At 36.2% G+C, this 10,736-nt stretch overlaps 1 protein-coding gene across 1 annotated transcript in view; it reads left to right on the top strand.

The window, feature by feature from the left end:
- The first annotated feature begins 580 nt into the window (after positions 1–580).
- The window catches only part of LOC106883963 (uncharacterized), a 36,333-nt gene continuing 26,177 nt past the window's right edge, over positions 581–10,736 (top strand). Inside the window, exon 1 of the mRNA XM_089344369.1 lies at positions 581–761. The gene's annotated coding sequence lies outside the window, so the exon portion shown is untranslated. The remainder of the gene's footprint in view (positions 762–10,736) is intronic.

Genomic DNA, 10,736 nt, shown 5'->3' with positions numbered 1-10,736 from the left:
TATACATACGTACATGCATATATGCATGTATACATACATACATACACACATACATATATATGTACACACAAGCATACATAGATACATACATACATAGACATACATACATACATACATACATACACGCATACATACATGCATGCATACATACATACATACATACATACTGTATGCATACATACATACTGCATGCATACATACATACATACATACATACACACATACATATATATGTACACACAAGCATACATAGATACATACATACATAGACATACATACATGCATACATACATACATGCACCACTCTGTTCTATTTTATTTTTGTTTACTGCCTGTATTGCATATTACACGCATTTCTTTTTTTTCTGCTTTTCAATCGGGTCAGGAAATTATAAAACGTTTTATCATATAATGTTAAAGTTACATAGGTAAACACAGTTTTTCATGCTGCACTGTAAGGTCAGGAGGAAGTCCATTGTCAAAATGGGGGAAGCCAGGTGTTAATAGCCAAACTGTGAAACTTTAACAAATTGGCTGGACCTTAGCAAACCTTTATAAGCAGAGATAATTGCACCCCAGTTTTTTGTGACAGTTTTTTTCCTGTGAGACAAGGTTCAATTGGATTCTGGAAACTATGATTGCCTGTTTAGTTTATGCACTTTGTACTTTGTGTTAGGCATTTATGGAATTACTTTATGCTCCAGGAATTCGCCAGAACTTTTTACTTCTCAGTTTTAAAATAATTTCTGTGTTACATCTGGGTGAGTACAAAAATCTCTTAAGTTATGTTATCATAATATCTATGTGAATTTTGAACCCGGCATTTGTGGGAAGTTGTGTAGTAATTTTGCTAGCTATTATCTGTTAAGATAAACATTAAAATTTGCAAAAGTAGCTAAAGGGTGTATGAATTAATTTTTCACGTTGCCAAGTTTTTGTGTTCGACAACTAACTGTAAATTTTGTCTAGTGGTAACTCAGCATGCTTGTATGAAGCAGTTTTGTGTGAATTTAAAGCAAACTAGATTTTTTGTTTGACTATTTAAAAAATTTTAACTATAATTATTGATGTAGTCTGGCAGCCGTTTTGTGTCATGAACTTTTAGTTTAAATGGTTGCTTTGACATTAGATTCATTTATGTTTAGGTACAAGGTTCGAAAGCCAAGGTTCAGAAACCGAATTTGTGAGGCCAGATTTTGTGAAATCCAGATTTTCGGAATCCATATTTTTTGAAAAACCAAATTTGTGAGGCCAGGTTTTGTGTGAGGCCAATTTTGGTGAAAACAAAATTTGTGAGTCCAGAGTTACAAGTCCAAGTTTGTGAAATCAAGTTGGTGAAGCCAGGTTTCAGAGTGGTTGGCGTTAGGAAGGGCATGAAGCTGTAAAAAACATTGCCAGATCAGACTGGAGCCTGGTGCAGCCTTCTGGCTTGCCAGATCCCAGTCGAAGCGTCCAACCCATGCCAGCATGGAAAACGGACGTTAAACGATGATGATGATGATGACATATATATATATATATATATATATATATATATATATATATATATATATATATTTACACATACACACACATATATGTGTGTGTTTATATATGAGGGTGGGTGCTAAAAAAACCAGGCTTTGGATAAAAGAAAATTCAGTGGAATCAGTTATGATTTTATTCAACATATTCCCCTCTCAGATTCACACACTTACTGCAGCGCTCCAGCAGTTGGACGGTTGGGCCTCCAACCAGGCCTTTCACAATACCCTTAAAGCCAGGAACTTTTCAGCACTCCTTCGTGTATATATATACTCTTTTACTCTGTTACTTGTTTCAGTGATTTGACTGCGGCCATGCTGGAGCACCACCTTTAGTCGAACAAATCGACCCCAGGACTTATTCTTTGTAAGCCAAGTACTTATTCTATTGGTCTCTTTTTGCCGAACCGCTAAGTTACGGGGACGTAAACACACCAGCATCGGTTGTCAAGCAATGTTGGGGGGACAAACACAGACACACAAACACATACACACACATACATATATATATATATATACATATATACGACGGGCTTCTTTCAGTTTCCGTCTACCAAATCTATTCACAAGGCTTTAGTCGGCCCGAGGCTATAGTAGAAGACACTTGCACAAGGTGCCACGCGGTGGGACTGAACCCAGAACCATGTGGTTGGTAAGCAAGCTACTTACCACACAGCGACTCCTGCGACTATCTATCTATCTATCTATCTATTTATCTATCTACCTATCTATCTATCTATCTACCTATCTATCTATCTATCTATCTATCTATCTATCTATTTATCTATCTACCTATCTATCTATCTATTTATCTATCTACCTATCTATCTATCTATTTATCTATCTACCTATCTATCTATCTATCTATCTATATATCTATATATATATATATATATATATGCACACACTACAACTGACCAACTACTTTCTCCCTTTCTCCCTTCCCCCATTTTCACACTACATACGTCAAGATCACCAGCAGTCTACCTCCCACACACAGCCCCTCGTTCCCGATCACCGTTTGTTATCTGCCCCTTTCTTAGCTCTCCTGAAATAAGAATTTCTAACTTCCGGTCAGCCATTGTTATGATCGGCCATTATTATGATTGACTGTTGACTGAACACTATTCAATTTTTTTTCTCCGTGTTTTTCTCCTTGTCTCCGTATTCTTTCTGTTGAAGAGCGTAGCTCGAAACGTCAAATACTTTCCGTATTCCCGAGCGTCATACTAATATATACTTTTGTTATTTACACCACCTGTCCTCGTCTGTTGTTATTTTTTGTATATTCTCCCATATATATATATATATATATATATATATGCGTGTGTGTAAGTGTGTATTTGTGTATGTATGCATCTGTTGTATGTACTACAGTTTGTATTATTCACAAGGCTTTCTCAGTAAATCTTATATTTCTTAGAAGTGAACCTGAAAAGTTAAAGGACAGGCGAGTTTTTCTATTCATTACTTTTCTATTCATTACTTTTCTATTCATTACTTTTCTATTCAAGTTTTATTTCTTTCTCATCAATTTCCAAGAAATTTACCCCCAGACCCCCCCCCCCCCCACACACACACATACACATGCATACACACACCCACACATATTGTATTAATTTCTGAGAAATCTATTCATTTTCAGGTGTATTTTACCTGACTGCCAAACTTGACCTTTCTCTTCGACACCCTCCATTCTCTCTCTCTCTCTCCCCCTCTCTCTCTCTCTCTCCCTCTCTTTTCCTCCCTTTCTCCCTTTCTCTCTCACACACACACACACACTAAAAGAAAGAAACATAGACCTTCCGTCTCAATAAACCACCATTGTTCCTCAAAGCTGTTTCTTTTTATATTTACTATGGATTGCTTGAGGCTAACTTTCTTCCTACACTTCGATCGCTGGATCACATATATCATCATCATTATTAATCATCATCATCATCATCATCATCATCATTGTTTGACGTCTGCTTTCCATGCTGGCATGGGTTGGACGGTTTGACTGAGGACTGGCGAGCCAGTAGGCTGCACCAGGCTCCAATCTGATCTGGCAACGTTTCTCACCTCTTTAATTACAGGTGAGGTGGCAAAGAATTCTGCCGGTTTGTTCACTTGCCTGTGTCCCAGAGGTGTAGCAAACACACTTTGGAACTGTTCATTCAGTATTTCATTTATCCTCATTGAGTTTCCTGTGAAAGAGCCATCCTTTTGGAAGAGGGGCACTGTCTTATAGCATACTGAGGCTGTTCCTTTGAAAAAGTTAAAGAAAGCTTTCGGGTCCAACTTGATATTTTCTATAGCCCACACTTCCTTATTAGCTCTCCCTTTTTCATGAGACTGATGCAGACTTTTCTCAGTCTCCAACAATGCTCTCTCCAGGTGGGACTTTTCACTAATTTTAACCCTTTTGTTACCCTATTTCTGTTGAGATGTTCTGTGTTTCTTTCAATTAATTTTAAATATAACAAAGAATTTAGTAAAATAACTTCATTATCATTAAGCTAATGTTAGGAACATAAATTGTGACTAAGACATTCATACTAAAGAGCTAGGGTGGTTTCAGCCAGGCTGGTATCGAAAGGGTTAAATACACCTCTACATTTGGGCAGATGGACATTAGAAGCAGTTGGAAGGGTGTGGATTGAACGAAATTGAGGCTATTATTTCTAGCATATAGACAGACCACATTGAGGTCTCCTTCTCTCATGTCTTCTGCTGGTTATTTTTCTTCTTAACCCTTTTCTTACCATATTTCTTTTGAGATGCTCTGTGTTTCTTTCAATTAATTTTAAATATAACAAAGAATTTAGTAAAACAACTTCGTTATCATTAAGCTAATGTTAGGAACATAAATTGTGACTAAGGTTTGGAGGAAGATTTTAATTCAAAACTTATGAAAACAAGACATTTGTACTACAGAGCCAGAGGTGGTTTCAGCCGGGTTGGTATCAGAAAGGGTTAAGGGTTTTGATTCAGGTGGCTCACAATATTTGTCCGTCGTCTCATATATAATATGTATAATAGAATCATTATATAATGTGTTTTTCAACTGGATGTAAACATGTTAAATACCAACAGAAATTAACCTACATTTTATCGAACAATGTAGAAAAAGAGACATAGCCATTTTTTCAAAGACACCTTGTTCACACAACGAATCTCTGAAAATACACTTCTTGCTTGACTGCTGTGTGGACATTTTATACATACATATATACATACATACATACAGACAGACAGACAGACAGACAGGCAGCTAACACCTCTTATGTCCCTCTATGTCCCTGCCTTAAAGCTTTCACTTTATACATACCAACTCAATTTGATTCGTCCAAAGTTGAAAGACAACTGTTGTTATATTCCTGTCAATTGTATTTGTAACTAGCAGAAATATCCAGCATTGCCTGGATTAAAGAAAATAATGAAATTCGAAAATGCCTTTTAGATCTATAACAGGAGTTACACGACAGTTATTTTGTGATCTTTGCTACCCTGGTATCTATTAACCAATCTATTTTGTCCGAGTTAATTATTAGCTTAGAGAAAATAAATACATATAATAAAATATATATATATATATATATATATATATAGGCGCAGGAGTGGCTGTGTGTTAAGTAGCTTGCTTACCAACCACATGGTTCCAGGTTCAGTCCCACTGTGTGGCATCTTGGGCAAGTGTCTTCTACTATAGCCTTGGGCCGACCAAAGCCTTGTGAGTGGATTTGGTAGACGGAAACTGAAAGAAGCCTGTCGTATATATATGTATATATATATGTGTGTGTGTCTGTGTTTGTCCCCCTAGCATTGCTTGACAACCAATGCTGGTGTGTTTATGTCCCTGTAACTTAGCGGTTCAGCAACAGAGAACGATAGAATAAGTACCAGGCTTCCAAAGAATAAGTCCCGGGGTCGATTTACTTGACTAAAGGCAGTGCTCCAGCATGGCCGCAGTCAAATGACTGAAACAAGTAAAAGAGTAAAAGAGTATATATATATATATATATATATATACATACACACACACACACATATATATACATATATATATATATATATATATATATATATATATATATATATTGTTAGAAAGGATCACAAAAGTACAGCTCCCAAAATTACTGCAGAGCTTAATGACCACCTCGAGAACCCAGTTTCCAAAAAAACTATTTGCCGGGAGCTGCATTCAGAATGACCACTACTTTCAAAAGCAAACATTGCAAAGCATTTAGAGTGGAGTAAAAATTGACAGAATTAATCCCAAGAGCATTGGAAGAATGTTATTTTGTCAGACGAGTTGTCCTTTACTTTATTTCCAGCCACCAGCGGAGTATACATGTGGAGACTGTGCAAAGAAGCCTTCTTCCAACTGTTAAACATGGAGGAGGATCTGTGATGATCTGGGGAAGCGGGGTTGTATCCTGGAAATCCGCTGGCCCAATGGTTTCCCTTCATGGTATAATTAAGTCAAGACTATGTAAGCATGTGTGCATGTGCATGTATGTGTGTGGGTGCATGCATGCATGCATGTGTGTATGCATGCGTGCATGAGTACGCGCACGTGTGTGTGTGTTTGTGCGTGCACATGCACATGTGCATGCGTGTGTGTGTGTGTGCAGGCGCGTGTGTTTGCGCACACGCATGTCTGTTTTTCTGTTTCTGTGTTGGCCACACATCACTTGACAACTGAAGCTAGGCCATTGGCATCTTAGCAACATGGCATCTTAGCAACATGGCAAAAAAGAAAAAAAAAAATCGGAAAAAAAAAACAAAAAAAAAAAAACAACCCAAACCAAATCAATAAATGTCCAAATTTCAGAGAAAAGAAATATCACACTTCATTTGACAAAGACCCGATGAGGAATGGCCAAGCTTGACCACAATTCAAGTGAATGAAGTCAAATTGTCCAAGAAGTTTGTTTCCAGCGCTTACATTTTGTATTAATTAATTAATTAAAATGTCAGTTAGAACCTTGTTCAAATTTATTATTGTTAAGATGATGCATTGTTATATTTATGTCGGTCACACAAGGCATTGTATTGTCTCAAAAAAATCAATTTTATGCCATCAATTGAAGATCAATACTTACCTAAAATGGATATTGCTACATTTACATTTTATTACTTTTTCTCTATGCTTATCGACTGCCTCCATTCTCTCTCTCTCTCTCTCTCTCTCTCTATCTTTATCACTCTTTCTCTCTCTGTGTCTCTCTCTCTTTCTATCTATTTTTTAATCTTTATCACTCTCTCTTTCTCTCTATCTATTTTTTATCTTTATCACTCTCTCTCTCTCTCTCTCTCTCTCTCTCTCTCTCTCTCTCTCTCTCTCTCTCTCTCTCTCTCTCTCTATCTATCTTTATCACTCTGTCTATCTATCTATCTATCTATCTTTATCACTCTGTCTATCTATCTATCTATCTATCTTTATCACTCTGTCTATCTATCTATCTATCTATCTTTATCACTCTGTCTATCTATCTATCTATCTATCTTTATCACTCTGTCTATCTATCTATCTATCTATCTTTATCACTCTGTCTATCTATCTATCTATCTATCTTTATCACTCTGTCTATCTATCTATCTATCTATCTTTATCACTCTGTCTATCTCTCTCTCTCTATCTTTATCTCTCTCTCTCTCTATCTATCTTTATCACTCTGTCTCTCTCTCTCTCTCTCTCTTTCTCTCTATCTATCTATCTTTCTATTTTTATCACTCTGTCTTTCTCTCTTTCTCTCTCTCTCTCTCTATCTATCTTTCTATTTTTATCACTCTGTCTTTCTCTCTCTCTCTCTCTATCTTTCTATCTTTATCACTCTCTCTCTCTCTATCTACCTATCTTTCTATCTTTATCACTCTGTCTCTCTCTATCTACCTATCTTTCTATCTTTATCACTCTGTCTTTATCTTTCTCTCTCTTTCTCTCTCCCTCTCTCTATCTTTCTATTTTTATCACTCTGTCTTTCTCTCTCTCTCTCTCTCTCTCTCTCTCTATCTTTTTCTCTCTCTCTCTCTCTATCTATCTTTCCATTTTTATCACTCTGTCTTTCTCTCTCTCTCTCTATCTTTCTATTTTTATCACTCTCTCTTTCTCTCTCTCTCTCTCTCTCTCTCTCTCTCTCTCTCTATCTATCTTTCTATCTTTATCACTCTGTCTTTATCTCTCTCTCTCTCTCTCACTCTCTCTCTCTATCTCTAGTTGTCTCTCTATCTGTCACTCACTCTATCTTTCTCATTATATGTCATTCCTTACTTGTTTCTTCCTCTCTTCCGTCAATGCTTGCTCTCTCTCTCCCCCTCTCTATCTCTCTTCATTTATCTATATCTGACAGACTTTCTATTTCACCTCATAAGTCACAGTACAAGTCACTCTCCCTTTCTCTCTCATTCTGTCTTTCTCTTTGTCTTTCTTTTACTCTCTATCGTTGTCCCTCTCTATCTGTCACTCTTTTTCTCTTTATATATCATTCCTTCCTTGCTTCTTCCTCTCATTCTCTTCTCCTTCCTCTCTTTCGTCAATGCTTGTTCTCTCCCTCTACCTCTCTTTTTCCCCTCTTTCGATCTATCAATCTCTGACACACTTTCTATTTCACTCCATAAATCATTCCTTAAGTTTCTCTCTCTCTCTCATTCTTTCTTTCTCTATCTTTCTCTCTCTCTCTCTCTCTTTCATTCTTTCTCTATTTCTCCGTCGCTGGAGAAATCTTAATCAATAACAATTAACTAACATCGATTATTACTTTTTTAATACAAAACTTTATCCTATCTAACAGCTGTTTCTGCTTCCAATGTCCTATGGTATTGCCTTTGAAAACTCTGATTACTTCTAAACGTTATGGCACTATCACTCCCTCTTTTTTTTTTAGACCTATTGGCTTATACCGTTATGGTAAATTATTTATTTTACTTTTTTTATTATTCATACACTCTGTTACCCCTAAAGATAGATTAACCCACCAATTAATATTTCCAGTTTAGTCATTTACTTAACGTCCTGAAGCGTTACACTGCAAAATGTTATGAATTAAATATATTAAACCTTCATTTTCCTTCTCGAGGTTCTTCCTCTATTCTTTTCCTTATGTATTTCTCTTCACTCTATTGAAGCTCCATTTATTACAAAATATGACAAATATTATTCTCAGAATTTTCAATGGCAACACTGTAGAACATTGGAAGTAGAAACGGCTGTTGGATAGCATAAAGTTTTGTATTAAAAAATAATAACCGATGTTAGCCAATTGTTGTTGATCAAGATTTCTCCATTTTCTGCTTAATTTAAATTATATATATATATTTATATAAAGGGCATTATTATAGAAAAAAATAATAACGCCACACAGTAGACTTCTCAAAATAACCACATTTAGTACCTATGCAAGGAAAAAACAACCAACAGAAGATGACCAACTTTCTTTTAAAATAGACTTAATTGCGTATCGACCGATTTCGCGATTACTAGAATGAGTCTAGACTTCGTTCATCAGCACAATATTGTCCCAAAAATATATATAAATAAACAGAATTCTCACCTCACCAAAAACGAACACACTACGTATCCGACAGAATAAAGGGAATGAAGTTTATCTGTATATATCTTCATCAAAGAAGCAGGAAATACTACCGGGTTGTTATAAACAAATAATTATATTCTTGGGAATAGAAATTTCCCTAATGAATTTTTTTTACACACTGGCTTCTTGATAAAATTCTTGTAAAAGAGTTTTATCCTTTTTTGAATTTATATATATATATATATATATATATATATATAAACAATATATGAGTATATTCATATACATGTACATGTATGTACATACCTTCATCTACATGTACATATAGATACATAACTGGGTACATGACGTGGCAAGAGAACATGGACAAAAAGATAAACAAGGTACAACAAACAAGCAAGCCACATAGAAACATCTCCTTCATCAGCTGCCACCATTAAAACACCGGCGTTTCGAAGAATTAAGGCAGTACGCATCGTTGAAATGGTTCTTCCCACGAACACAAATTAAATCATTTTCGTGGAGGGTAGTGGCGGACGGAAAACAAGACAGGAAAACGAAACGGTACATATGTATATGTACATACTTTCATGTATATGTATATACATATGCATATATGTAAGCACAGGATGTCACAAAACATAAACAACAAAAAATACGAAGTACGAGGACAAGGAATAAGGGTTTTTTTTTGCAAGCAATGAAAGAATCAAATGGAAAACAAAACAAGCAACACAACGAACGACCCTTCATCAGTTGTCGGCTGTTTTTCTAGTCTGTATTTCAAGCAGTTCGCGACAATACTACGCCTTCAATAAAACAGTTGCTCCCGCAAAGCAAATTAAAATAAAAATTTGCGATCTTGCGGAGGGTTAAGATTTCTGGCAAAAACAGGACAGTGAAAAGAGACAGGAAGGGCTGCTAAGCCTGAATGAGGTTGTGGTGGCGAACGCGAAGAAACAAGTCTGGAAAGGAGACAGAGAAAAATGATATATCATCATCATCGTTTAAGTCCGTTTTCCATGCTAGCATGGGTTGGACGATTTGACTGAGGACTGGTGAAACCAGATGGCTACACCAGGCTCCAATCTGATTTGGCAGAGTTTCTACAGCTGGATGCCCTTCCTAACGCCAACCACCATATATAGGAGTGGCTGTGTGGTAGATAGACAGTCAGACAAACAGATATATATATATATATATATATATATATATAGAGAGAGAGAGAGAGACAGTAAGATAAACAGATAGACAGAGAGATAGTGGAGGGCGGAAGTCTTGCCCAGAGACCGATAAAATAAGTACCAGGTTTTTAAAAAAAATGTAAATATTGGCGTTGATTTGGTTCAAGGCGGTGCCCCAGCATAGACGCAGTCTAATGATTGAAGGAAGTGGAACATGTTATAATATATATATACTTTTAGAAGGAGATAAATATATATATATATATATGTACACTTATAAACACGCACACACAATAACGGTGAAGACAAATCGAAATCTATGGCTTCGTTTCCACTTCTTCACTATGTTGCTTGCCCTAAATAGCTTCCTTTATGATAAACCATAAGTGTCAAACAAGCACAAGATAACGGGAGCTCTCTCTCTCTCTCTCTCTCTCTCTCTGTCTCTCTCTCTCTATGTTTATGTACGTGTTTGTACGTGTATGTAAGTCTATATAAACCCTTTATTT

This window comes from Octopus bimaculoides, chromosome 28 (assembly GCF_046866305.1).
Source record: "Octopus bimaculoides isolate indiv1 chromosome 28, ASM4686630v1, whole genome shotgun sequence".
NCBI classification, from domain to species: domain Eukaryota; kingdom Metazoa; phylum Mollusca; class Cephalopoda; order Octopoda; family Octopodidae; genus Octopus; species Octopus bimaculoides.
The sequence above is the reverse complement of the archived record's forward strand: the minus strand, read 5'-3'. Positions and strand labels throughout refer to the sequence as shown.